At 49.9% G+C, this 25,830-nt stretch overlaps 1 protein-coding gene across 2 annotated transcripts in view; it reads left to right on the forward strand.

Annotated features, from left to right (window-relative positions):
* LRRC23 (leucine rich repeat containing 23) overlaps positions 1–25,830 on the forward strand; it is a 774,543-nt gene that overhangs the window by 613,362 nt on the left and 135,351 nt on the right. The window contains exon 1 of one of the 2 annotated variants that reach the window (XM_069650642.1): positions 11,621–12,064. The exons of the other annotated variant lie outside the window; for it this stretch is intronic. The gene's annotated coding sequence lies outside the window, so the exon portion shown is untranslated. Of the gene's footprint in view, positions 1–11,620; positions 12,065–25,830 lie in introns of those variants that run through there. 2 annotated transcript variants of the gene reach the window in all.

Raw genomic sequence — 25,830 nt, forward strand, 5'->3', positions numbered from 1 at the left:
ATGGGGAAAACGGGAAGTAGTCACTGTGTGAGGGATGGCGGGGTCACAGGAAGTAGTCACTGTGTGAGGGATGGTGGGGTCAGAGGAAGTAGTCACTGTGTGAGGGATGTCGGTGTCACGGGAAGTAGTCACTGTATGAAGTATGGCAGGGTCACGGGAAGTAGTCACTGTGTGAGGGACGGCGGGGTCACGGGAAGTAGTCACTGTGTGAGGGATGGAGGGGTCATGGGAAGTAGTCACTGTATGAGGGATGGAGGGGTCACGGGAAGTAGTCACTGTGTGAGGGATGGCAAGTGAGCAAGGCAAGTGAGCATGGCAAGTGAGCATGAGGTTTCACTGGAAGTAGTCACTGTGTGAGGGATATTGGGGTCACAGGAAGTAGTCACTGTGTGAGGGATGGCAGGGTCAAGGGAAGTAGTCACTGTGTGAAGTATGGCAGGGTCAAGGGAAGTAGTCACTGTGTGAGGGACGGCGGGGTCACGGGAAGTAGTCACTGTGTGAGGGATGGCGGGGTCACGGGAAGTAGTCACTGTGTGAAGTATGGCAGGGTCACGGGAAGTAGTCACTGTGTGAGGGATGGCGGGGTCACAGGAAGTAGTCACTGTGTGAGGGATGGAGAGGTCACGGGAAGTAGTCACTGTGTGAGGGATGGCAAGTGAGCAAGGCAAGTGAGCATGGCAAGTGAGCATGAGATTTCACTGGAAGTAGTCACTGTGTGAGGGATGGTGGGGTCACAGGAAGTAGTCACTGTGTGAGGGATGGTGGGGTCACAGGAAGTAGTCACTGTGTGAGGGATGGCGGTGTCACGGGAAGTAGTCACTGTGTGAAGTATGGCAGGGTCACGGGAAGTAGTCACTGTGTGAGGGACGGCGGGGTCACGGGAAGTAGTCACTGTGTGAGGGATGGCGGGGTCACGGGAAGTAGTCACTGTATGAAGTATGGCAGGGTCACGGGAAGTAGTCACTGTGTGAGGGACGGCAGGGTCACGGGAAGTAGTCATTGTGTGAGGGATGGAGGGGTCACGGGAAGTAGTCACTGTGTGAGGGATGGCGGGGTCACGGGAAGTAGTCACTGTGTGAGGGATGGATGGGGTCATGTAAAGTAGTCACTGTGTGAGGGATGGAGGGGTCACGGGAAGTAGTCACACGGGAAGTAGTCACTGTGTGAGGGATGGAGGGGTCACAGGAAGTAGTCACTGTGTGAGGGATGGGGGTCACGGGAAGTAGTCACTGTGTGAGGGATGGAGGGGTCACAGGAAATAGTCACTGTGTGAGGGATGGGGAAAACGGGAAGTAGTCACTGTGTGAGGGATGGCGGGGTCACAGGAAGTAGTCACTGTGTGAGGGATGGTGGGGTCAGAAGAAGTAGTCACTGTGTGAGGGATGGCGGGGTCACGGGAAGTAGTCACTGTATGAAGTATGGCAGGGTCACGGGAAGTAGTCACTGTGTGAGGGACGGCGGGGTCACGGGAAGTAGTCACTGTGTGAGGGATGGAGGGGTCACGGGAAGTAGTCACTGTGTGAGGGATGGAGGGGTCATGGGAAGTAGTCACTGTGTGAGGGATGGCAAGTGAGCAAGGCAAGTGAGCATGGCAAGTGAGCATGAGGTTTCACTGGAAGTAGTCACGGTTTGAGGGATGGTGGGGTCACAGGAAGTAGTCACTGTGTGAAGTATGGCAGGGTCACGGGAAGTAGTCACTGTGTGAGGGACGGCAGGGTCACGGGAAGTAGTCACTGTGTGAGTGATGGAGGGGTCACGGGAAGTAGTCACTGTGTGAGGGATGGAGAGGTCACGGGAAGTAGTCACTGTGTGAGGGATGGCAAGTGAGCAAGGCAAGTGAGCATGGCAAGTGAGCATGAGATTTCACTGGAAGTAGTCACTGTGTGAGGGATGGTGGGGACACAGGAAGTAGTCACTGTGTGAGGGATGGTGGGGTCACAGGAAGTAGTCACTGTGTGAGGGATGGAGGGGTCACGGGAAGTAGTCACTGTGTGAGGGATGGCAAGTGAGCAAGGCAAGTGAGCATGGCAAGTGAGCATGAGGTTTCACTGGAAGTAGTCACGGTTTGAGGGATGGTGGGGTCACAGGAAGTAGTCACTGTGTGAAGTATGGCAGGGTCACGGGAAGTAGTCACTGTGTGAGGGACGGCGGGGTCACGGGAAGTAGTCACTGTGTGAGGGATGGCGGGGTCACGGGAAGTAGTCACTGTGTGAAGTATGGCAGGGTCACGGGAAGTAGTCACTGTGTGAGGGACGGCAGGGTCACGGGAAGTAGTCATTGTGTGAGGGATGGAGGGGTCATGGGAAGTAGTCACTGTGTGAGGGATGGCGGGGTCACGGGAAGTAATCACTGTGTGAGGGATGGATGGGGTCATGTAAAGTAGTCACTGTGTGAGGGATGGAGGGGTCACGGGAAGTAGTCACACGGGAAGTAGTCAATGTGTGAGGGATGGAGGTGTCACAGGAAGTAGTCACTGTGTGAGGGATGGGGGTCACGGGAAGTAGTCACTGTGTGAGGGATGGAGGGGTCACAGGAAATAGTCACTGTGTGAGGGATGGGGAAAACGGGAAGTAGTCACTGTGTGAGGGATGGCGGGGTCACAGGAAGTAGTCACTGTGTGAGGGATGGTGGGGTCAGAAGAAGTAGTCACTGTGTGAGGGATGGCGGGGTCACGGGAAGTAGTCACTGTGTGAGGGATGGCAAGTGAGCGAGGCAAGTGAGCATGGCAAGTGAGCATGAGGTTTCACTGGAAGTAGTCACGGTTTGAGGGATGGTGGGGTCACAGGAAGTAGTCACTGTGTGAAGTATGGCAGGGTCACGGGAAGTAGTCACTGTGTGAGGGACGGCAGGGTCACGGGAAGTAGTCACTGTGTGAGTGATGGAGGGGTCACGGGAAGTAGTCACTATGTGAGGGATGGAGAGGTCACGGGAAGTAGTCACTGTGTGAGGGATGGCAAGTGAGCAAGGCAAGTGAGCATGAGATTTCACTAGAAGTAGTCAATGTGTGAGGGATGGTGGGGTCACGGGAAGTAGTCACACGGGAAGTAGTCACTGTGTGAGGGATGGAGGGGTCACAGGAAGTAGTCACTGTGTGAGGGATGGGGGTCACGGGAAGTAGTCACTGTGTGAGGGATGGAGGGGTCACGGGAAGTAGTCACTGTGTGAGGGATGGAGGGGTCACAGGAAATAGTCACTGTGTGAGGGATGGGGAAAACGGGAAGTAGTCACTGTGTGAGGGATGGCGGGGTCACAGGAAGTAGTCACTGTGTGAGGGATGGTGGGGTCAGAGGAAGTAGTCACTGTGTGAGGGATGTCGGTGTCACGGGAAGTAGTCACTGTATGAAGTATGGCAGGGTCACGGGAAGTAGTCACTGTGTGAGGGACGGCGGGGTCACGGGAAGTAGTCACTGTGTGAGGGATGGAGGGGTCACGGGAAGTAGTCACTGTATGAGGGATGGAGGGGTCACGGGAAGTAGTCACTGTGTGAGGGATGGCAAGTGAGCAAGGCAAGTGAGCATGGCAAGTGAGCATGAGGTTTCACTGGAAGTAGTCACTGTGTGAGGGATATTGGGGTCACAGGAAGTAGTCACTGTGTGAGGGATGGCAGGGTCAAGGGAAGTAGTCACTGTGTGAAGTATGGCAGGGTCAAGGGAAGTAGTCACTGTGTGAGGGACGGCGGGGTCACGGGAAGTAGTCACTGTGTGAGGGATGGCGGGGTCACGGGAAGTAGTCACTGTGTGAAGTATGGCAGGGTCACGGGAAGTAGTCACTGTGTGAGGGATGGCGGGGTCACAGGAAGTAGTCACTGTGTGAGGGATGGAGAGGTCACGGGAAGTAGTCACTGTGTGAGGGATGGCAAGTGAGCAAGGCAAGTGAGCATGGCAAGTGAGCATGAGATTTCACTGGAAGTAGTCACTGTGTGAGGGATGGTGGGGTCACAGGAAGTAGTCACTGTGTGAGGGATGGTGGGGTCACAGGAAGTAGTCACTGTGTGAAGTATGGCAGGGTCACGGGAAGTAGTCACTGTGTGAGGGACGGCGGGGTCACGGGAAGTAGTCACTGTGTGAGGGATGGCGGGGTCACGGGAAGTAGTCACTGTGTGAAGTATGGCAGGGTCACGGGAAGTAGTCACTGTGTGAGGGACGGCAGGGTCACGGGAAGTAGTCATTGTGTGAGGGATGGAGGGGTCACGGGAAGTAGTCACTGTGTGAGGGATGGCGGGGTCACGGGAAGTAGTCACTGTGTGAGGGATGGATGGGGTCATGTAAAGTAGTCACTGTGTTAGGGATGGAGGGGTCACGGGAAGTAGTCACACGGGAAGTAGTCACTGTGTGAGGGATGGAGGGGTCACAGGAAGTAGTCACTGTGTGAGGGATGGGGGTCACGGGAAGTAGTCACTGTGTGAGGGATGGAGGGGTCACAGGAAATAGTCACTGTGTGAGGGATGGGGAAAACGGGAAGTAGTCACTGTGTGAGGGATGGCGGGGTCACAGGAAGTAGTCACTGTGTGAGGGATGGTGGGGTCAGAAGAAGTAGTCACTGTGTGAGGGATGGCGGGGTCACGGGAAGTAGTCACTGTATGAAGTATGGCAGGGTCACGGGAAGTAGTCACTGTGTGAGGGACGGCGGGGTCACGGGAAGTAGTCACTGTGTGAGGGATGGAGGGGTCACGGGAAGTAGTCACTGTGTGAGGGATGGAGGGGTCATGGGAAGTAGTCACTGTGTGAGGGATGGCAAGTGAGCAAGGCAAGTGAGCATGGCAAGTGAGCATGAGGTTTCACTGGAAGTAGTCACGGTTTGAGGGATGGTGGGGTCACAGGAAGTAGTCACTGTGTGAAGTATGGCAGGGTCACGGGATGTAGTCACTGTGTGAGGGACGGCAGGGTCACGGGAAGTAGTCACTGTGTGAGTGATGGAGGGGTCACGGGAAGTAGTCACTGTGTGAGGGATGGAGAGGTCACGGGAAGTAGTCACTGTGTGAGGGATGGCAAGTGAGCAAGGCAAGTGAGCATGGCAAGTGAGCATGAGATTTCACTGGAAGTAGTCACTGTGTGAGGGATGGTGGGGTCACAGGAAGTAGTCACTGTGTGAGGGATGGTGGGGTCACAGGAAGTAGTCACTGTGTGAGGGATGGAGGGGTCACGGGAAGTAGTCACTGTGTGAGGGATGGCAAGTGAGCAAGGCAAGTGAGCATGGCAAGTGAGCATGAGGTTTCACTGGAAGTAGTCACGGTTTGAGGGATGGTGGGGTCACAGGAAGTAGTCACTGTGTGAAGTATGGCAGGGTCACGGGAAGTAGTCACTGTGTGAGGGACGGCAGGGTCACGGGAAGTAGTCACTGTGTGAGTGATGGAGGGGTCACGGGAAGTAGTCACTGTGTGAGGGATGGAGAGGTCACGGGAAGTAGTCACTGTGTGAGGGATGGCAAGTGAGCAAGGCAAGTGAGCATGGCAAGTGAGCATGAGATTTCACTGGAAGTAGTCACTGTGTGAGGGATGGTGGGGTCAAAGGAAGTAGTCACTGTGTGAGGGATGGTGGGGTCACAGGAAGTAGTCACTGTGTGAGGGATGGCGGTGTCACGGGAAGTAGTCACTGTGTGAAGTATGGCAGGGTCACGGGAAGTAGTCACTGTGTGAGGGACGGCAGGGTCACGGGAAGTAGTCATTGTGTGAGGGATGGAGGGGTCACGGGAAGTAGTCACTGTGTGAGGGATGGCGGGGTCACGGGAAGTAGTCACTGTGTGAGGGATGGATGGGGTCATGTAAAGTAGTCACTGTGTGAGGGATGGAGGGGTCACGGGAAGTAGTCACACGGGAAGTAGTCACTGTGTGAGGGATGGAGGGGTCACAGGAAGTAGTCACTGTGTGAGGGATGGGTGTCACGGGAAGTAGTCACTGTGTGAGGGATGGAGGGGTCACAGGAAATAGTCACTGTGTGAGAGATGGGGAAAACGGGAAGTAGTCACTGTGTGAGGGATGGCGGGGTCACAGGAAGTAGTCACTGTGTGAGGGATGGTGGGGTCAGAAGAAGTAGTCACTGTGTGAGGGATGGCGGGGTCACGGGAAGTAGTCACTGTATGAAGTATGGCAGGGTCACGGGAAGTAGTCACTGTGTGAGGGACGGCGGGGTCACGGGAAGTAGTCACTGTGTGAGGGATGGAGGGGTCACGGGAAGTAGTCACTGTGTGAGGGACGGCAGGGTCACGGGAAGTAGTCACTGTGTGAGTGATGGAGGGGTCACGGGAAGTAGTCACTGTGTGAGGGATGGAGAGGTCACGGGAAGTAGTCACTGTGTGAGGGATGGCAAGTGAGCAAGGCAAGTGAGCATGGCAAGTGAGCATGAGATTTCACTGGAAGTAGTCAGTGTGTGAGGGATGGTGGGGTCACAGGAAGTAGTCACTGTGTGAGGGATGGTGGGGTCACAGGAAGTAGTCACTGTGTGAGGGATGGCGGTGTCACGGGAAGTAGTCACTGTGTGAAGTATGGCAGGGTCACGGGAAGTAGTCACTGTGTGAGGGACGGCGGGGTCACGGGAAGTAGTCACTGTGTGAGGGATGGCGGGGTCACGGGAAGTAGTCACTGTGTGAAGTATGGCAGGGTCACGGGAAGTAGTCACTGTGTGAGGGACGGCAGGGTCACGGGAAGTAGTCACTGTGTGAGGGACGGCGGGGTCACGGGAAGTAGTCACTGTGTGAGGGATGGCGGGGTCACGGGAAGTAGTCACTGTGTGAAGTATGGCAGGGTCACGGGAAGTAGTCACTGTGTGAGGGACGGCAGGGTCACGGGAAGTAGTCATTGTGTGAGGGATGGAGGGGTCACGGGAAGTAGTCACTGTGTGAGGGATGGCGGGGTCACGGGAAGTAATCACTGTGTGAGGGATGGATGGGGTCATGTAAAGTAGTCACTGTGTGAGGGATGGAGGGGTCACGGGAAGTAGTCACACGGGAAGTAGTCACTGTGTGAGGGATGGAGGGGTCACAGGAAGTAGTCACTGTGTGAGGGATGGGGGTCACGGGAAGTAGTCACTGTGTGAGGGATGGAGGGGTCACAGGAAATAGTCACTGTGTGAGGGATGGGGAAAACGGGAAGTAGTCACTTTGTGAGGGATGGCGGGGTCACAGGAAGTAGTCACTGTGTGAGGGATGGTGGGGTCAGAAGAAATAGTCACTGTGTGAGGGATGGCGGGGTCACGGGAAGTAGTCACTGTGTGAGGGATGGCAAGTGAGCGAGGCAAGTGAGCATGGCAAGTGAGCATGAGGTTTCACTGGAAGTAGTCACGGTTTGAGGGATGGTGGGGTCACAGGAAGTAGTCACTGTGTGAAGTATGGCAGGGTCACGGGAAGTAGTCACTGTGTGAGGGACGGCAGGGTCACGGGAAGTAGTCACTGTGTGAGTGATGGAGGGGTCATGGGAAGTAGTCACTATGTGAGGGATGGAGAGGTCACGGGAAGTAGTCACTGTGTGAGGGATGGCAAGTGAGCAAGGCAAGTGAGCATGAGATTTCACTAGAAGTAGTCAATGTGTGAGGGATGGTGGGGTCACGGGAAGTAGTCACACGGGAAGTAGTCACTGTGTGAGGGATGGAGGGGTCACGGGAAGTAGTCACTGTGTGAGGGATGGAGGGGTCACGGGAAGTAGTCACTGTGTGAGGGATGGAGGGGTCACAGGAAATAATCACTGTGTGAGGGATGGGGAAAACGGGAAGTAGTCACTGTGTGAGGGATGGCGGCGTCACAGGAAGTAGTCACTGTGTGAGGGATGGTGGGGTCAGAGGAAGTAGTCACTGTGTGAGGGATGGCGGTGTCACGGGAAGTAGTCACTGTATGAAGTATGGCAGGGTCACGGGAAGTAGTCACTGTGTGAGGGACGGCGGGGTCACGGGAAGTAGTCACTGTGTGAGGGATGGAGGGGTCACGGGAAGTAGTCACTGTATGAGGGATGGAGGGGTCACGGGAAGTAGTCACTGTGTGAGGGATGGCAAGTGAGCAAGGCAAGTGAGCATGGCAAGTGAGCATGAGGTTTCACTGGAAGTAGTCACTGTGTGAGGGATGGTGGGGTCACAGGAAGTAGTCACTGTGTGAGGGATGGCAGGGTCAAGGGAAGTAGTCACTGTGTGAAGTATGGCAGGGTCAAGGGAAGTAGTCACTGTGTGAGGGACGGCGGGGTCACGGGAAGTAGTCACTGTGTGAGGGATGGCGGGGTCACGGGAAGTAGTCACTGTGTGAAGTATGGCAGGGTCACGGGAAGTAGTCACTGTGTGAGGGATGGCGGGGTCACAGGAAGTAGTCATTGTGTGAGGGATGGAGGGGTCACGGGAAGTAGTCACTGTGTGAGGGATGGAGGGGTCAGGGGAAGTAGTCACTGTGTGAGGGATGGAGGGGTCACGGGAAGTAGTCACACGGGAAGTAGTCACTGTGTGAGGGATGGAGGGGTCACAGGAAGTAGTCACTGTGTGAGGGATGGGGTCACGGGAAGTAGTCACTGTGTGAGGGATGGAGTGGTCACAGGAAGTAGTCACTGTGTGAGGGATGGCGGAGTCACAGGAAGTAGTCACTGTGTGAGGGATGGTGGGGTCACAGGAAGTAGTCACTGTGTGAGGGATGGCGGGGTCACGGGAAGTAGTCACTGTGTGAAATATGGCAGGGTCACGAGAAGTAGTCACTGTGTGAGGGACGGCGGGGTCACGGGAAGTAGTCACTGTGTGAGGGATGGAGGGGTCACGGGAAGTAGTCACTGTGTGAGGGATGGTGGGGTCACGGGAAGTAGTCAATGTGTGAGAGATGGTGGGGTCACGGGAAGTAGTCACTGTGTGAGGGATGGAGGGGTCACGGGAAGTAGTCACACGGGAAGTAGTCACTGTGTGAGGGATGGAGTGGTCACAGGAAGTAGTCACTGTGTGAGGGATGGCGGAGTCACAGGAAGTAGTCACTGTGTGAGGGATGGTGGGGTCACAGGAAGTAGTCACTGTGTGAGGGATGGCGGGGTCACGGGAAGTAGTCACTGTGTGAAATATGGCAGGGTCACGAGAAGTAGTCACTGTGTGAGGGACGGCGGGGTCACGGGAAGTAGTCACTGTGTGAGGGATGGAGGGGTCACGGGAAGTAGTCACTGTGTGAGGGATGGTGGGGTCACGGGAAGTAGTCAATGTGTGAGAGATGGTGGGGTCACGGGAAGTAGTCACTGTGTGAGGGATGGTGGGGTCACAGGAAGTAGTCACTGTGTGAAGTATGGCAGGGTCACGGAAAGTAGTCACTGGGCCTCATTACACGGTAGGCGGTAGCCATGGTTACCCCCTTACCGCTGTAGGAGTCCGGGTTCCCGGAATAGGGACTTACCGGTCTATTCCAACCTTTGCGGGACCGGTAAGTCCCCATTCCGGGAACCATTCCCCATTCTCATTTGAGCCCCCATAGAGCTTAATGGGAATGGGGAAGGAGCTAATAACGGTACCGCAATTTGCGGTACCGTAATTAGCTCTGAGGTCCCTCAGCGGGAACCGTCCCTAACGCCTGGGCAGACCAGACGTTAAGGACGGGACCCGCTGAGGGACCTCGTAGTAGGACGGTGGGGATTACCGACACCGGTGCCCTTACCGGTGCCGGTAATCCCCTACCGCCTACCGTGTAATGAGGCCCACTGTGTGAGGGATTGAGGGGTCACGGGAAGTAGTCACTGTTTGAGGGATGGAAGGGTCACAGGAAGTTGTCACTGGGTGAGGGACGGAGGGTTCACGGGAAGTAGTCACTGGGTAAGGGATGCAGGGGTCACTGGAAGTAGTCACTGGGCCTCATTACAACCTTGGTGCTAAGTGCACCAACTTTACCACCATGGTGTAAACTCCGTTTACACCATGGTGGATGGCGGATTTACCGCCCCATTCCAAGGTGAGTGGGGCGGTAAATCCCCATTTCCCATTTTCCCTTCCCCATTCCCATTTTTGCACCATAGGGGATAATGGAAGTGGGGAAGGCGCTAATTACGCCGCCGTAAATTACGGCGGCGTAATTAGCACATTGGCAGGTTAGCGCCATGGATTTTAACGCCTGCTAAAAGCAGGCGTTAAAATCAGAATCAGGCGTTAAGGGTTAACGGTGGCGTTAATCCTTAACGCCTGAGTTGTAATGAGGCCCACTGTGTGAGGGATGGCGGGGTCACTGGAAGTAGTTACACGGGAAGTAGTCACTGTGTAAGGGATGGAGGGGTCACAGGAAGTAGTCACTGTGTGAGGGATGGGGGTCACGGGAAGTAGTCACTGTGTGAGGGATGGGAGTGGTCATGGGAAGTAGTCACTGTCTGAGGGATGGCGGGGTCACAGGAAGTAATCACTATGTGTGGTATGGCCGGGTCACGGGAAGTAGTATCTGTGTGAGGGATGGGGGGGCCCTCAAATGTTTCGCTCTCCTTTGCCGGGTTCGCCATAGCCCTGGAGGGACTGCTCCTTCTCATGCACCGCCTTGCTCAAAGTGGGTCTCAGTGTTCCACCTTTTAACAATGTGTGAAGAGTTATGGTATCAGGTGTGCGCGATTAAAGTCAAGTGCCTGACCCTGCCTGATCTTGTTAGAGGGACATGTCCAATGTATTGCATGGGTGGTAATCCTTTCAGCCTTAGAGCTCCTCTTCCTCGGCTCAGTGTTTGTGTAGGAAGGGGGCGGGAGGTATCTGGGAAGTTGGAATATCCCAAGAAATAGGATTTGATAGGGGTATTGGAAAGAGCGGGATACTGTGTCTCGCCATCGGGTGTCCCTGCCCCACTCCCCGAGGACCCCTCAGCCAGGTGATCCTCCCACACTTGTCCACCCCCAGGGTCTGGATCCAAAGACGATGGCGTGCCCTGACCACCTGAACAAGGGATCACACGGGTTTGGTCAGTGAAACACCCTCTGGTTTTTCAGAGCAGGCAAACATTGATCCCCGGACTTATCAGCCAGGGATAAGGTATGGCTCTCCACGAAGAACTTACCCTTGCGTAATGTCCCCCGGAAGTTGGCTTCTTGTTTTGTTGGACCTTTTTCACATTACCCATCGGATCTACGTTGTTTCTTTTCGTCTTGCTTTGCCAGCTTCATGGAGACTTCATCCCATATTCCATGTTTCACTGCTCAAACCCTATCGACCTGATCGCTTTGAAGGCCCATTGACTCATCCTGGCCCTGTGGTACTGTCTGATTCTCCTGAATATGATGTGGCTGACATTTGCGATTCCTTAGTTCGAGGCTCTGTTACCTTGTATCCTGGAAAGGCTACACTGCAAGTGACAACTCCTGTAAACCTGCTTCTGGTGTCCATACCCCTCGGTTGGTTCGTCGTTTCCACCTGCAATTTCCTTGGAAACCTGGAGCCCTGGCCGGCCTTTGGGATGGGCACCATGTTACGGGGTCGTAGCTACCTGCCGTGGAGTGCTTGCTGGCATCTCCATGATAGGTTCTCCCTGGGCCTGTCAAACACGTGCCGTTCCCTGATGCTCCCCAATGGGCGCCACCATGTTGGACTCGGTGCGCATGCGTGGGAATCCAGCTGCCGGGTTTCGCGCATGCGCAATCTTCTTGTTTGTGGATGGTTGCCATGGTGCCCATTCTACGGGATGAGCTTCGGTCTCGTAATACTATATCTGGCACCGCGACACTTCACTCTATGCGTCGTAATCTCTTCCGTGCACTGAGAGGTTGACGCTCTTGTTTTCTCTTTCTGCCCCTTACTCACTTGTTCCAGGCTGTCGGAGGTCTTTCTCCATTCTGACCGCCAATCTGCTGTAGGGCGCCTTCTCCCCCTTACCATGTTTTGACTGTTTCTCTGTTTCATCTAAAAAACTCCTGGTCCCTGCCCACCTGCCTTACACTCTCTCTCAGAACATTGCACATCGGCTCTGTGCGCTGTTCCAGCCTCACGTAAAACCTGTGGATGTTATTTCTCTCTGTGGTGCTGCCGGAAGAGAGTTCCATGTTTCCGACTGTGTGCAGTATCGCAGATCGGTGACCGGGTCCCTTACCCTAACCACACTGCGCTGGGACCTTGACAGGGCATCGGGACATCAGAGAACCTGGACCGCCAAAGACCAAGCGGTGCAGGTACGAAGGATCCCGGGGGGCACAGCTCGACACCGACTAAGAAAGTCCACTCAGGGATCAAGTCTCACCTACACCAGTTGGCTCAACGCAAGCTGTACCTGGTGATACAAGCCCAAGCTTATATCTCCCCATCGGAACACACTCCACTCACTTAATTTCTTTACATTAATAATTGCGCAAAATGTACCTCTTGGCTCTCGCTTGCCATTTTCCCAATCTGCTGCTTCGAGCCATCATAGCAACAGAAAATAGGTCTCCCTTTCCATTGTGGCCATCCTTTTTGGTAGTTATCATGTTTTTTGGCAAACAGGTTTGCGATCCCCCGTGCTCTATGGTCGGGGTTAAGGTTACATAGGCTGCCATGCCATGGCCTTCCGGCCGTGTAACGCAAGGCCAGCTCCCTTTAAAGCTGCGCGCTACATATTAATACAGCAGCATTTCATATTGGGCTTCACTCAGAATAATTTGCAGTGGTTGTGTTGAGAAGTTATTTTTCTATAGATTATTAGCCATTACATACAGTACTTTCGTGGTTTGTATTTGAGTCACATGTGAATGCCATAGATCAGAAACCAGACATTTCGGCGCAGTGCTTTGGGCGCCGGCAGTTTTCGGCACAGCACTTTTGGCGCAGGCCCCTTTTAGGCGTGCCCCATTATGATATTAAATGATATGGCAGAGACCTGCGCCGAGACATTTATGTTTTACTTCAATATATTGTCAATCAAAATACATGAAAATGCAGTGCTTTGGTTGACAGGATATATAGGCAAACAGTAGCCGCTCAGTACATGCAGCTGCACAGTGAGTGCCCGCTTCATGCAGAAATAGGTTGCTGTGTCCTGTAAACAACATGTGGCGTACAGGCCTAGATCAGCAAGTAGAGGCATGATAATGATTTGCAAACATCACCCTGAGATAGGATTATATAAAATTGCTTTATGTTAAAAGAAGAAAAAAATCTGTGGTACCATTAAGTGGTTCTAGTGCCATGTTAATAATGCTTTCTAAACATCACAGAATGCGGGGATGGGAATATGTTTACCATGTTCTACATATTACATGAAAAAACAATTCTCTGCGCACTGGTGGTATCAAGTCATTCCGACAAATTCAGGTTTTCAAAACGACTGCTTTTTGTGCAATAACGATAGAAAACTATAACAGATAAATTTACAGTGAAAATATAATGTTTTTTACAAAAGTTAGGCTACCACACATGAACGTGACAAGAAGTGAAGTCTACAAAGATTGGGGGTGCCAACGTTATGCCAGCAACCCTCAAAACCAAACGAAGAAAGCCCGTCATCTGCAAACGTGACCTTAAGCACAGCTGCACAAGACATGCCGCCTGGGTGTCAGCCACCTGATACTCTGAGCAAGTGCTGTGAAGTAGGAGCTGCAGTGTGAGTTAAGTGTAAGGGTGTAGTGTGAGGGACTTTGCATGCATTAAGGAGTAACTTCTTCGGGAGTTGGGTGTTGCCCCCTTAACATTGGCATTGCCATCAATTATAGACTCCGCGTTTTTATAGGGAACAACTTTTATTCTTCAAAAACTATTTTCAGGGGGAAATTATTCCCCACCGGTAACATCCCATAGCACCCTATTAATGTTCCTAAAGATGTAACAGGAGCAAGGCACTCTGTTTTTAAGGCGGACCCGAGTTACACAATATGTGACTTTGTGTGAGGAGCTGTCAGTGGGAATCGTTCATTGGTGCATCGCTAAAGGTTTGCCCCAAAGGGGGTATGTAAGGTCTAAACTATGCACGGTTGCACATGAATGACAATGGGGCAACATTGGCTAAAAGGAGCGCAGGCCCTGAGTCCTGATGGCGCTCTGTGGACTGAGATGTTGACGGGGGGGGGGGGTGGGGGCAGCAGCATGTTTGTGAATCAGTGATTTGATGATGGTGATGGTTGGATGGCAGAGTTTCTTTGGCAGAAGAGGGCTCTTTCCATTGGTCCCATGTAACAGGTAAGGAAGCATACACTGTATGCAATGGTGGCTGCGCCTCACCTTTCTAAATGTACTGAGATGGAATTGAGGAGTAACCACAGAGGGTGCCATACCCTTAGAGATTAGCACTCATTGACCTGATTCACATCTAGAAACCTCCATTACAGAAAAACACTGTATTTACTAGCTTGTGCCCTCTAGAATGGTACTGTGATTACTTGCTTACACCCCCCAGGACAGTACTGCGATTATTGCCTTCTTCACCAGGATAATACTGTAATTGATCATTAAACTGAGCACTAACCTGGAGATTGGCACAAATTAACCAATTCACATCGAGAGAGCATCACTGAGAAGTGGTACTGCGATTATTGGCTCGTGCCTCGTGAGATGACACTGTGATTATCAGTTGCGCCCATTAGGACAATTCTGTAGTTATTAGCTACACCCTTCCTCACACCACAGAGTTTGTTTACTGCAGTAAGCCTCTTCCAGGGAGACCCACATCGGAGACAGCCACTGGAATATCCCAGCGATATAGCCTAGAAAACCTCCCCTAACTAACTTGAGACAGCAACTAAACCACCCATCAATATCAACTGACCAGACCACCCAATAGACTGAGCTCAAACTTGTACCGGACAATCCCCCACACCCAGCACAACACCACAAGACAGTCGGATGAAACCAAAAGACCATCAACGAACAGGAATAAAAACCAACAAAAAATGCTCAAACCCAAAATGCCGCGCAAACGAATTGGACCAAAAGAACGACAAAGACAGAGAGCAGCAAAAACAAACACAACTGAACACCACCGAAGACATCACAACTGCAGAACACACTCTCACAGAGAGGAGCATCAGAACCACAATTAGACTCACAACTGCAGAACACACTCCCACAGACAGGGATGACAACAGAACCAAAACCAGGAGAAGAGAGAAATCCTACTACCTAACCCGATACTTCACAATGAAACCAGCCACCAGAATGAGCCAACCCAATGTATAAATCAACACCAGACAACCCAACACAACCACGCAGAAGAAGAATGGACAATGCTAGAAATAACAAAAACATAATCAATGCACTAACATCTTACATCACCAAAACAAGAGGACTATCCACTCAACAGCCACAAGATTTAGAAGAGGAACCTGATGAAAACAAAAACCCAAGACTGAACTTAGAAGAACTTTTCAACGACACAGACACAACTGTACCAACACATCAACAAGAGATCCACCTGGAAGGAAAATCACAACACCAGTCAGAAGACAACTCCGACATTAAAACACAAACCAAACTACACCTTTAAAATCCACTGCAACCTAATAAACGCAAGATCCATGTCAAAGCACCCAACAGAGATCTTTGACCTTCTCTGCGAAAACGGCATCGACATCCTATTCAACACAGAAACATGGCTGGATGACAACTACAAAATCACACCCCAAAGCTGACTCCCAGCCAACTTCAAATGGCTTCAGGTAAACAGGAAAAATACAAAAGGAGGAGGCCTCGTAATAGCATTCAAAGAACACCTGAAAGTAAAAACAGACAAACCTCACTGACAAACCTCTTAACATCATGAACTGCGAATACTTGGTCATACACCTCTCAGCGAATCCAAAAACAAACATCAAATTCATACTGGTTTACAGACCACCGACATACGATGCAACCTTCGTCGACAACTTAATAAAAGCCATCACCACCCATCACCAATATATCCATCGAGCAGGAACATCTAATAATCCTGGGGGACTTCACCATTTGGTTCGAAGAAAAATATGCCAACTCCCAAAACTCACTAATTGGGCAGCTAACAAACATAAAACTACAGCAGTTGGTCCTGGGCAACACACTCAGCAGGACACACCCTTGACGCAATCTTCGCAAAAAAAAAACTTATCACCATGGCACCACCGATACAAATACTGTGGAGTGACCATCTCATCATCCCATTTGTGATCACACTACCAACTCAAGTCCGCATCCAACCACCCAAGCTCACAACCATCACAAAAAGAAACTGGAAAACCATCAAAGGAAGCAACCTAACGGAAGAACTGGAGATGACCAAACCTTCAACTACAGAACTGGAGCTGACAGACCTAGACGGGAAAGCAGAACTACTCAACAAATGGATTGCTGATAAAATGGAAAACATCACCCCGGAAAAACCATTTACCCCCTCAAAAGAAAGTGCAATGACAAAATGGTTCACCCCACTACTGAGCACCATGAAAAGGAACAACAAGAAGATTGAATTGGAATGGAGGAAAGAATACAACCAAAACAAGAAAACACTGTTCCAGAAACAAATCCAAGCATACAAGAAGGAAATTCAAAAGGTGACGAGAAGACATTATGATGACAGAATCACCAATGCCACCAACACACAAAAAGAAATGTTCAACATCATAAAAGAAATGAGAAACCCACCGGGTTGCGACAACACTCCAACCCCATCAGAGAAACTATGCAACGACTTGGCAGACCATTTCAAGAACAAATCGACGACTTCCGACAAATCATACAAAACAGATCAACCAACCCCAACACTCAACTAACTGGACCTGACAAGGCGCCACAGCACAAACTCTGGAACTTCCCTGAAATATCAGCAGAGACATTCGTTAAGCTGGTAAAACACAGCAAGAAAGCGGGTTCACCCCTACAAATCAATCATCGCACAAGGAATGCCATCAGAATACTACTGAAACCTCCTAAATCTCTCACTAGCAACAGGAACTGTACCAAGAACCTTCAAATCAGCAAATATCAAACCGCTTTCAAAAAACACAAGTGGCGACGTGGAAGACCTCTCCAACTACAGACCAATTTCAAACATTCCCTAACCGGCAACATTCCTAGAAACCTACCTATACAAATTAACCCAAGAACATGTAGAAAAACACCACTTGCTAGATCAAGCACAAGTCGGTTTCAGACCTGCAAGAGGAACAAAATCGGCACTACGATCCATCTGGGATGACCTAAAAACAAAAGCAAATCCAACACAACCTCAGCGCTGATTCTGCTTGATCTCTCCGCAGCCTTTGACACAGTAAGCCATGACACCCTAGCCAAAATATTGGAAGATATAGGTATAACGGACATGGCACCACTCTGGATTAAATCATTCTTAGCAGACAGAACAGAAACCATATGGATAGAACCCTTCAGATCTACTCCACAAATTAATGACTGTGGAGTACCACAGGGATCCTCACTATTACCACTATATTTCAACATCTATCAGACTCCAGTAATCAGAATCTTGACAAAATACAAAATTACATGCTACAACTACGCAGACGACACTCAAATCATCTACAAAATTGAAGACACTCAAGCCGATCACTGAACCCTAATTGAATGTAAAATAAGTCTTTAACGGGATGAATGAACGCCAACAACTTGAAAATCAACACAGGAAAGACAGAAATCATGATTATATCCAGAAACCAAGAGAAAAACACCTACATTCCCTGGCCGATGGAAATGGGAACCCCGCCCACACCATCTAAGGTAGTAAAAAATCTGGGAGTCCTGATGGACAACTTCCTAACCTTAGAACCACAAATAAATGCAATAATCAAGAAATACTTCTTCCTCCTTCACACAACAAGAAGAATCTTACCTTTCCTCTCCTTCACCACAAAAAACTCACAATCGTTGCCCTCATGTCAAGAATCGACTACGCAAACAGCCTCTACCTCGGGATGCCAGAATACATCCTGAAGAAACTACAACATATCCAAAATGCAGCAGCCAGACTCCCCAATCTATCCAGAAGAGACCACATCACTCAAGCACTGAAAATACTACATTGGCTCCCAGTCAAACATTGCATCACCTTCAAAACAATGTGCATAACACACAGGGCAATCAGCGGACAGGGAGCTGATTTCCTACAAAAGAAAATAACAATCTACAAGCCAACGAGACTCCTCAGATCAAGCAATGAAATCCACCTGGAACTAAAACCATACTTCAAAAAGAAACTAGGGTGCTCCTCCTTCTCCACCTGGCAGCAAAAACCTGGAACAATATCCCAAAAGAAATAAGAAACACCAAAGACCACCTACAATTCAGAAAACTACTAAAAACCTGGCTCGTCAACACAGCAGAATCAAATTGAAACAACTAAACAATCAAACAGGAAACACAAAGAACAGGTTGACTGAATTTAGGATGACACATACAACACCCAGAACCGACTAAGGGAAACTCCCACAATAACAAGAAAGATGACGCTAGGTGGAATAGGACACAAGCAACAACCCATGAGGACAGAAATTAGCATCCCTGCCCAACTCCACCCAACAGCCTCACCCACTCCATGAGCGTCACCAAATACCATACTTAGATGGAATTGTGAATGTTAGCAGTTGCCACATTTGGACGGAGTTGTAGATGTTGGCATACGCCGGCTCGGACGGAGTTGTGAATAATGGCAGGTGACGCGCCTGGACATAGTTGCGAGTTTTGGCATGTGCCGCACTTGGATGGGGTTGTGAGCGGTAGCCTGCGTGAGCAGCTGGATAGGATTGTGAATGCTGACCATTGCCACATATGAATAGAGTAACGGTTGTTGTTGACTGATGCCGCGTCTCAACTCCATTGGGAATGGTATCGAGGCCAGATTTGGATGGAATCATGAACACATGCTTTCCTGACATATAGACAGGATTCAAAGGTGGGCAGGGGCTGAATTTGGACACAGTTGTGAATATTGGTTGGAGTCATATATGGAGGGGATTGTGGATATTGGCCAGTACCGGACCTAGAAGAAAATGCAGAGATGTTTAAGTTCACGCACCATGCCTAAAAGAACATGGAAATGTAGCAAATTGCATCTAGACAGCGATGACAATAGCCAATCCACTAACAATTTCACCCCTCTGCATACACCTCTCAAACTCTAACCAAACACAACCACAACCCTATAGCAAAACAAACCGCACAAACTTCACTACATCACAACAACAAAACAAGCCACACATAGACTCGCACAACAGCACACAGCGGCTACCAACCGGAAAACACCCCAAGCCCAGCAAACAGTGTTAACCGGGTTGAGGCTGCCAACGGCACATCATTGCTCTCTTGCACTTTCCCGCTTATTCCAACTAACTCACACCGTTCCCTTTTCTGAGCCGCCAGAGCACCAGGGGACCACTCCGGTGGTGATAGTGCACGGTACAAATATCCTTTAACATTAACATTAATTAGTTCAGAGAGATTCTCTGCAGGGTGGATGCCCAGAAACAAATGTGTCCTATAATGTGCACCTCTGCAGCCGGGCTATTTTTAATAAAGACTGCGATTCAATGCTACAGAACAGCCTGGGAATATCCACAGATAAAACAATTAGCGAGTCTCTCTAGCCAAATACAAGTTATTTTAAGTGAAATGTGTAGAAGGCTATAGTGGCTAAATTGCGATCCAGAACAACTAATTTCACCACTGGGGCAAATTATTTCAATTGGTTTTCGTGAAAGCAAGGCTGTCCCGTACTTAGCACCTGCCTCTCTTTGCAGGTGGTAAAGGCAGTCATGTATATACTTACCATCAATCTTCATTACTCCTATTCCGCCTCCTCCGCGTCATAGTATTTACCTCTGAGGTCATTTACTTCTCTTCAGAAACCCCTCTTCTATTTTTGTGTCTCTCTCTTTCTTGTCCCACCCCTCCAGCCCTCAGTTAAGTAGAAGCAATTCTTTGCCCATTTCAGCCATGTCGGTCGGGAGAGGTACTATGCACGTACTGTCATGATGAAGAGAAGAACTAGGACTAATGAATAATGCCTTTAAGTAATCCCACATTACCCCTCATCTCTCTTCCTCATACCAGTACTTACCTACCGTATACCAACTTGATGTGATGAAGGCGACCAAAGAAAAAAAAGGACTACTGATGTCATACAAAAATATAAAAGTATTCAGGTCAGGCCACGTGGCGGCTCTGCAAATATACTAAAAAGACCATGACATTGTCTCTTCCCAAGAAGCGGCCATTGCTCTACTGCACCTTCCCTGAATTTTCGGAGGGGAATCTCAGCTCGAGGATTGGTATGCAATGGAAATGGTTTCCCTCAATCAGCGATTGACTGTGGGAACTGTGGCTTTCTGACCCAGACTTGCCCTTCCAAAAGACACGAAAAGACTATCCAACGTCCTAAAGGCCTCCGACCGTTCCAGATGGATCAGAACCGCTCACCGAACGTCTGCATGATTCCAACCCAATTAGTCCAAGAAGGCGGGATTAGGAAAAAGAAGACGAACGGGCCTCCTCCTGAGAGATGTCAAACTTGGAAACGACTTTTGGGAGGAAAGCTGGCCCAAACCTAAGGAAGAGGGCATCCCCGTGAACAACTAGCTAGGGAGGTTTGCATGTAAAGCCACGCATTTTAACAAATCTCCTGGCCATAGTTATGGCCACTAGGGTGCAATCCCCAGAAGCATCACCTGTTTTTTTAAAAGCCCTGGTTGCTAGCCACTGAGCCCTCAAGGTAGAGACTGCAAGAGCCAAATGAAAACCCTCCCAACGTAAAGGGAAGAAGCTGGGAACTGAGGTAAGGACTGCTGATACTCCGATTCTTAGTACATACATAATGAAAAAATGGAGGGTCTCTTATTCTCCTGAAATTATTCTGCTAACTCTCAGGACAGACCCTGCCAATGCAACCTCCCAAGGTGGACTGTACACACCCTGAGCCTGTTGGATGGGTGCTAAATGTTTCAGGAGAAGAAACAATGCAGCTATACTGAAAATTTAGGAGACAGGGAAACCGGTCCCTTGAAAGCCAAAAAGGAAACACCAGCATGGACACTGCCTCTGATTCCATGAACTTTAGGAGCACCTTTGGGATTAGAAGGTCTGGAGGAAGGCATAAAGGAGGTCATACCACCATGGAATGGCCATTGTGTCTATTCCTCAGGCACCTTGGCAAGGGAACCACGCACAAAACCTGGGTGCTTTGGTGGTCTGAGGTGAGGCAAAGAGGTTGACACCGGGTGCCCCAAACTTCCTGCTAATGCTGAGGAATACCTTGCCCCTTAGGCCCCACTCTACAGATGGAAAATCCCTGCAAAGACTGCCCGGTAGGCGGTTCTTCTCTGCCCAATTGCCCAGTCCTTTGCAAGAAGACCTAATGCTCTGTCTTTGTTGTATGAGATTGTCAAGGTATTGTCTGGCTGGAGCAACAGTGCATAGTGTCACGACTGTGCCAATGGAGCACCAATTGGCACCCATTGTGGACTATATAGTACTCAATCATCACTGTAAACCTTCCCGGACAATAACTATTCATATTTTGGTCTTTACTTTCAGTTTGCAAGACTTTGGAAGTTTCTTATTTAATTTCAAATACTACATGTCCCATAATGCACCGTGTGGCAGTTCCCATTCCCTGGATATTCCTATGCAGCAGTCTTAGAACTATAATCACCAGACACCTTAGAGATCAGTGCTGCTTTCACTTTCCCAGGACCAGAGAGGGAGGAGGCCAATCACTTTCAGATGTGCTGCTCCAGGTGCTGCTAATTAGCCTGCTTCAGCACAAGGTGGGTCAGTATTTAAGGAGCTGCCTGTAGGAGCACAAGGCTCTTGCATTCAGCTCGTGTCCAGTACTTTGTTGCTTTGATCCTTGGATTTCTGCCGTGTCCTGTTGTTTCCAGAACCTGCTCCTGTTCCAGAGCCTTGTGCTCCCTGCCTTCACTTCCCTGCCTTTTGCCCTGCATCTCTGTGCTTCCTACACTGCAGCACTGCTCCCCTGCTTGCAGTCCTCTGTTCCCTGTCTAACGCCCCTTGCTCTATAACACTTATTATCTTCTTCCATGCCTGCAGTTCCTTCTTCTGTGGCTATTGGCTGTGTTATCTGACTTAAGCTTCCTTGTTATCTGTCTGCAGTCCTGCCTTTGTTATCCCACTTCAGAGTTACAGTTCCTTGTTATCTGTCTGCAGTCCTGCCCTTGTTATCCCACTCCGGAGTTACAGTTCCTTGTTCACGGTCTCCAGGATATTGCAGGCCTTGTGAATATGATGGATCAGCAATTTCCTCAATGATGCTTTGATCAGCCAGGCATCTTTAGAACACATAAATTCCTTTCAGATGAAGATAAGCTACCACTGGCCTCTTGGAGTCGGCTTCAGTCTGAAGGAAAGTGCTCTGAACTCGAAACTGTTGCCTAACAAAAAGAATCCCAAGAACTGTTGTTTTCTCCAGATGGGGATGTAGAAGTCAGCGTCCTGAGGGTCCAGTGACACCATAAAGTCTTTGGGCCTCATCACAAGTTGGGCAGTATCCCAGCAGTAATTGTGCCAGGATACCGGCCGACGCAATTAGCGTTACTGCTACTCGATCCGTTGCAATTTGTGCCGGATCATGAGTAGTGGTAAGGCGGTAAATCCCCATTCCCCATTGGGCCCATTAGACCCTATGGGGATGAGTGCCGCTATTACCGCTGATGCAAATATCGCTGGCGGTAATAGCGCCAAAAATGCCTATACCACCGGTGCATTCAACTCCAGCTCATAGCTGGTCCATAATCAGGATTGGGCAGAGTGGTGAATGCGGCAGTAATAGCATTATTGCTGCATTTTCCCACTCCGCCCAACTCCTGATGAGGTCTTGAACCAGGAGGATGACCCTCTGCATGCGCTGCCTTTTGATGTGCTGTGACATAACTGAGAGATTCATAGTCCTGAATGACTTGAAGCATGGTCCTCCTCTCGACCCTTTTCCTGGGCAACAGAGTCTGAATAGTCACTGCGGGACTCAGGACAGAGTCGAACTCCATCTGATATCGCCCACTCTTGCATTCTGGCTGACCCTCTCTCTCATGAGCTAAGACTGACAGCATTCTCAGGTGGCCCTGGCTGGCCTGGTGCTAAGACCTCTGCATCTTCTGAAGAGAAGATCATCTGATTGCCATAGACCATCAGCCGTGTGCTCTGACAGTGCTCTGACACTGTGGCAAAGAGTGCTGTTCATTTTTGGACTTGGCTTTGCAATCAAGCTGGGAGAAGTCTGTCTACTGTTTCTCTAAGGAGGTGTGGTAATTGCATAAAACATCCACCAAGCACAGTGTGCGATGTGTGCTCTGACAGTGCGGCAGTTCGGCGAGTGACGCGAAGGGAAGGCCGAAAAGACATCTTGAGTGGTAAGTGTGGTGTTATAATCCACATTACAATTGGAAAATACAGCCCCCAGCTTGCTTATTAGCACCTCTGAATGTACAACCTCCAAACTAGACACAAATCAAAACCACCTCCCACTACCACTATGTCACAGGACGGTTCAGTCGCTGACCTAGACCTCCTACAAATGACAATAGACCTTTCGCTCCCTCAGTCTCTAGTGGAAGGTTCTTCGTGGGCTGCAGCCGGCATGTCAGTTAGCCAATACTTGAACTCTGGTAAAGGTACAGGCGACCTCCTTGTCAAACAGTCTTGGGTGGATACTACATCAGCCAGAATGACTGCTTATTGTGCTCTGGCACTGGTCACCCTATTACACCAGGAAAATGGCCTTCCCCCAATCCAACAAAAGGGGAGACAGCCGGAGGTCTTACAAACGTGCAATAAGTCAACTTCTTCCTCGATTCAAGCGACAGGAGTAGTGGATGCAAGATACGAGAGTATTCTATCTCAAGGGGAATTGATGGATGCCAGCTCTGTGCCTAATGATAGGTTGGCATCGCCCGATTAGATGGAAATTTCTGTCTATGATTCAGATACATTCTTCGCGAATGTTTCTACTGCTACATCATGCCCTCCAAGACACCTATCTGCAATGTTAAGACTGGTGGACTAGAAAGTGACTAAGGGGTCTGATCAAAATCAAAATGTAATCCTCGAGGAATTAAATAAGGTATTACGTGTCCTATTGTTCTTATACAAATCCAAAAATCAATCAACTTTACTGGAATCATTATTGTATGAATTTAACAATGGGGGCATCCAAAACAAGATCAAGGATTTTCTCACAGCAAACTTACATAAAAGGCAGCAGAACCAATTGGAGAAAGCAGCCCACTACAAGAAAAAGCACCAAACTTCTAGAAAAAGGAAGAGAAACCGAGTCGTGGTCCGACACGAAAGGCCAAAACACTGTGGGAATCCAAGTGGATGAGAACTGTGGCAGGTCCAAGAGTGTTGTTAGAGTCACTCAATCAAATAGTGCAATTTCTCCTGGTGATCTTGATCTGCAAACCTCAGGTGTCTCTATCAATTCAGAGGCGAGATACATTGGTGACTGCAGCGAACCTGTGGGAGAATTCACCAGAGCAAGCTACACAAAAGCTCATTGGCAGGCGGGGAAAGGACAAACAACTGGATCTTGAAGATTTAGCCGGAAAACATGCGGTTAAGAAGAAACCTTGCAAGCAATCATCAAGGACATTTCTAAGAACTCTGGCAAGCTAGCCCTCCGTTATGACTGCGCTGAAAAACCAGCAACTACAACATCTCGCAAAATCTCACAAGGTCCCATCTGTGGTCCAGCAACCACTTAGGGAAGGGGTACCCATCGCCGTCCCGCCTGTTATTGGTGGTTTAGAAACGACCTTGAGGGAAAAGGACCATCTGGCCCCCCTGTCGGGGAAAGCTTTGTTGTAGCAGGAGAGATGGCACTTCAGCCAATTGAGCCCTCATGGCTAGCCTCAGTAAAGACAGGGGACAGATTTGCTTCACTAGCAGGACAGAGGAGCCCCCTGTCCCCCCACCCCATGAGAAACTGCTCGTCTGCAGTATCCCTTCTCGGGACATCCTCTGGGGGGTCAGTACTTTGAGCGATTTTCCGAATAACGTGGCACAGAAGCAGCACTGTCACTGTGATTTGCAGGATAAACAAAAAGGGAACCACTAGCTACGGCATCACAGCCGACTGCACGACCAGATGATTAAGGCTATGGAACGTACAAGGAAGCGTTGCTTGACAGGCCGGTGTTTCAACGTCCTAGACTTACTTCCTGTATCCCGCAGAATTCGGGGGAGCCAAAGGACTTCCAAAGTACTATGGGGATCAAGGGGTCACACGATCAAAGAAGGGGATTCGCTTTCTGAGGGGAGCGCAAGGTTCTCGCAAAACAGGCACCTCTGCTCCTTGGTCCCCCTGAAAGGTCCCATTGTGCCCTGCAGAATTGTTAAAATCCTGAATCCCATACACCAGGAAATTACCGAAAACCTGTGGAATTTTTATAGCCTGAATATAGGGAAGTAATTCAGGCTTTTTGGCTCTGTGCTACATTTGCACCATAACAACAAGGGATATCGCTAGAGTCGATTTCATTGATCTATATCGGACAGATTGCGGACTAACTTACATCAATTCAAAGGTGGTTTTTTATTTGATTCTGCAGGAATTCCAGTCCCTTCATCGGGTTGGATTTGATTTAACTCTGTATTCACTGTTAACTGACATGAAAGGGCTGGATCAAGTGAACCTTCCTGCAAAACACCTCTCAAATGAATGTATTGTTTCAGCAAATGGATCGGGGTGCAAGGTCATCTCCACACATTCCTTTTTGAAAGATGGCACAGCAGAACAAGACTGGTCCTGGATAGCGGGTCCTCTGAATGGCCCAAGAAAAGGGCGAAACACCTCTCAGGATCTTCCATTAAACTGAAGGCTTATCGATGCTCTCGTGAAATACCAGGGGCATCATAAACTCCTTACTGATCCGGATTTGGGGAAAATGCTGAAATCACATAGCATTATATTTTTGCAAGAGACCTGGCCACTCAGGGACGCATAAGCCGATAGATTTGCCGCAGTATCTCGACTGCC

The sequence above is a fragment of the Ambystoma mexicanum genome, chromosome 3p (assembly GCF_040938575.1).
Source record: "Ambystoma mexicanum isolate Mex_15411 chromosome 3p, UKY_AmexF1_1, whole genome shotgun sequence".
Lineage (NCBI taxonomy): Eukaryota > Metazoa > Chordata > Amphibia > Caudata > Ambystomatidae > Ambystoma > Ambystoma mexicanum.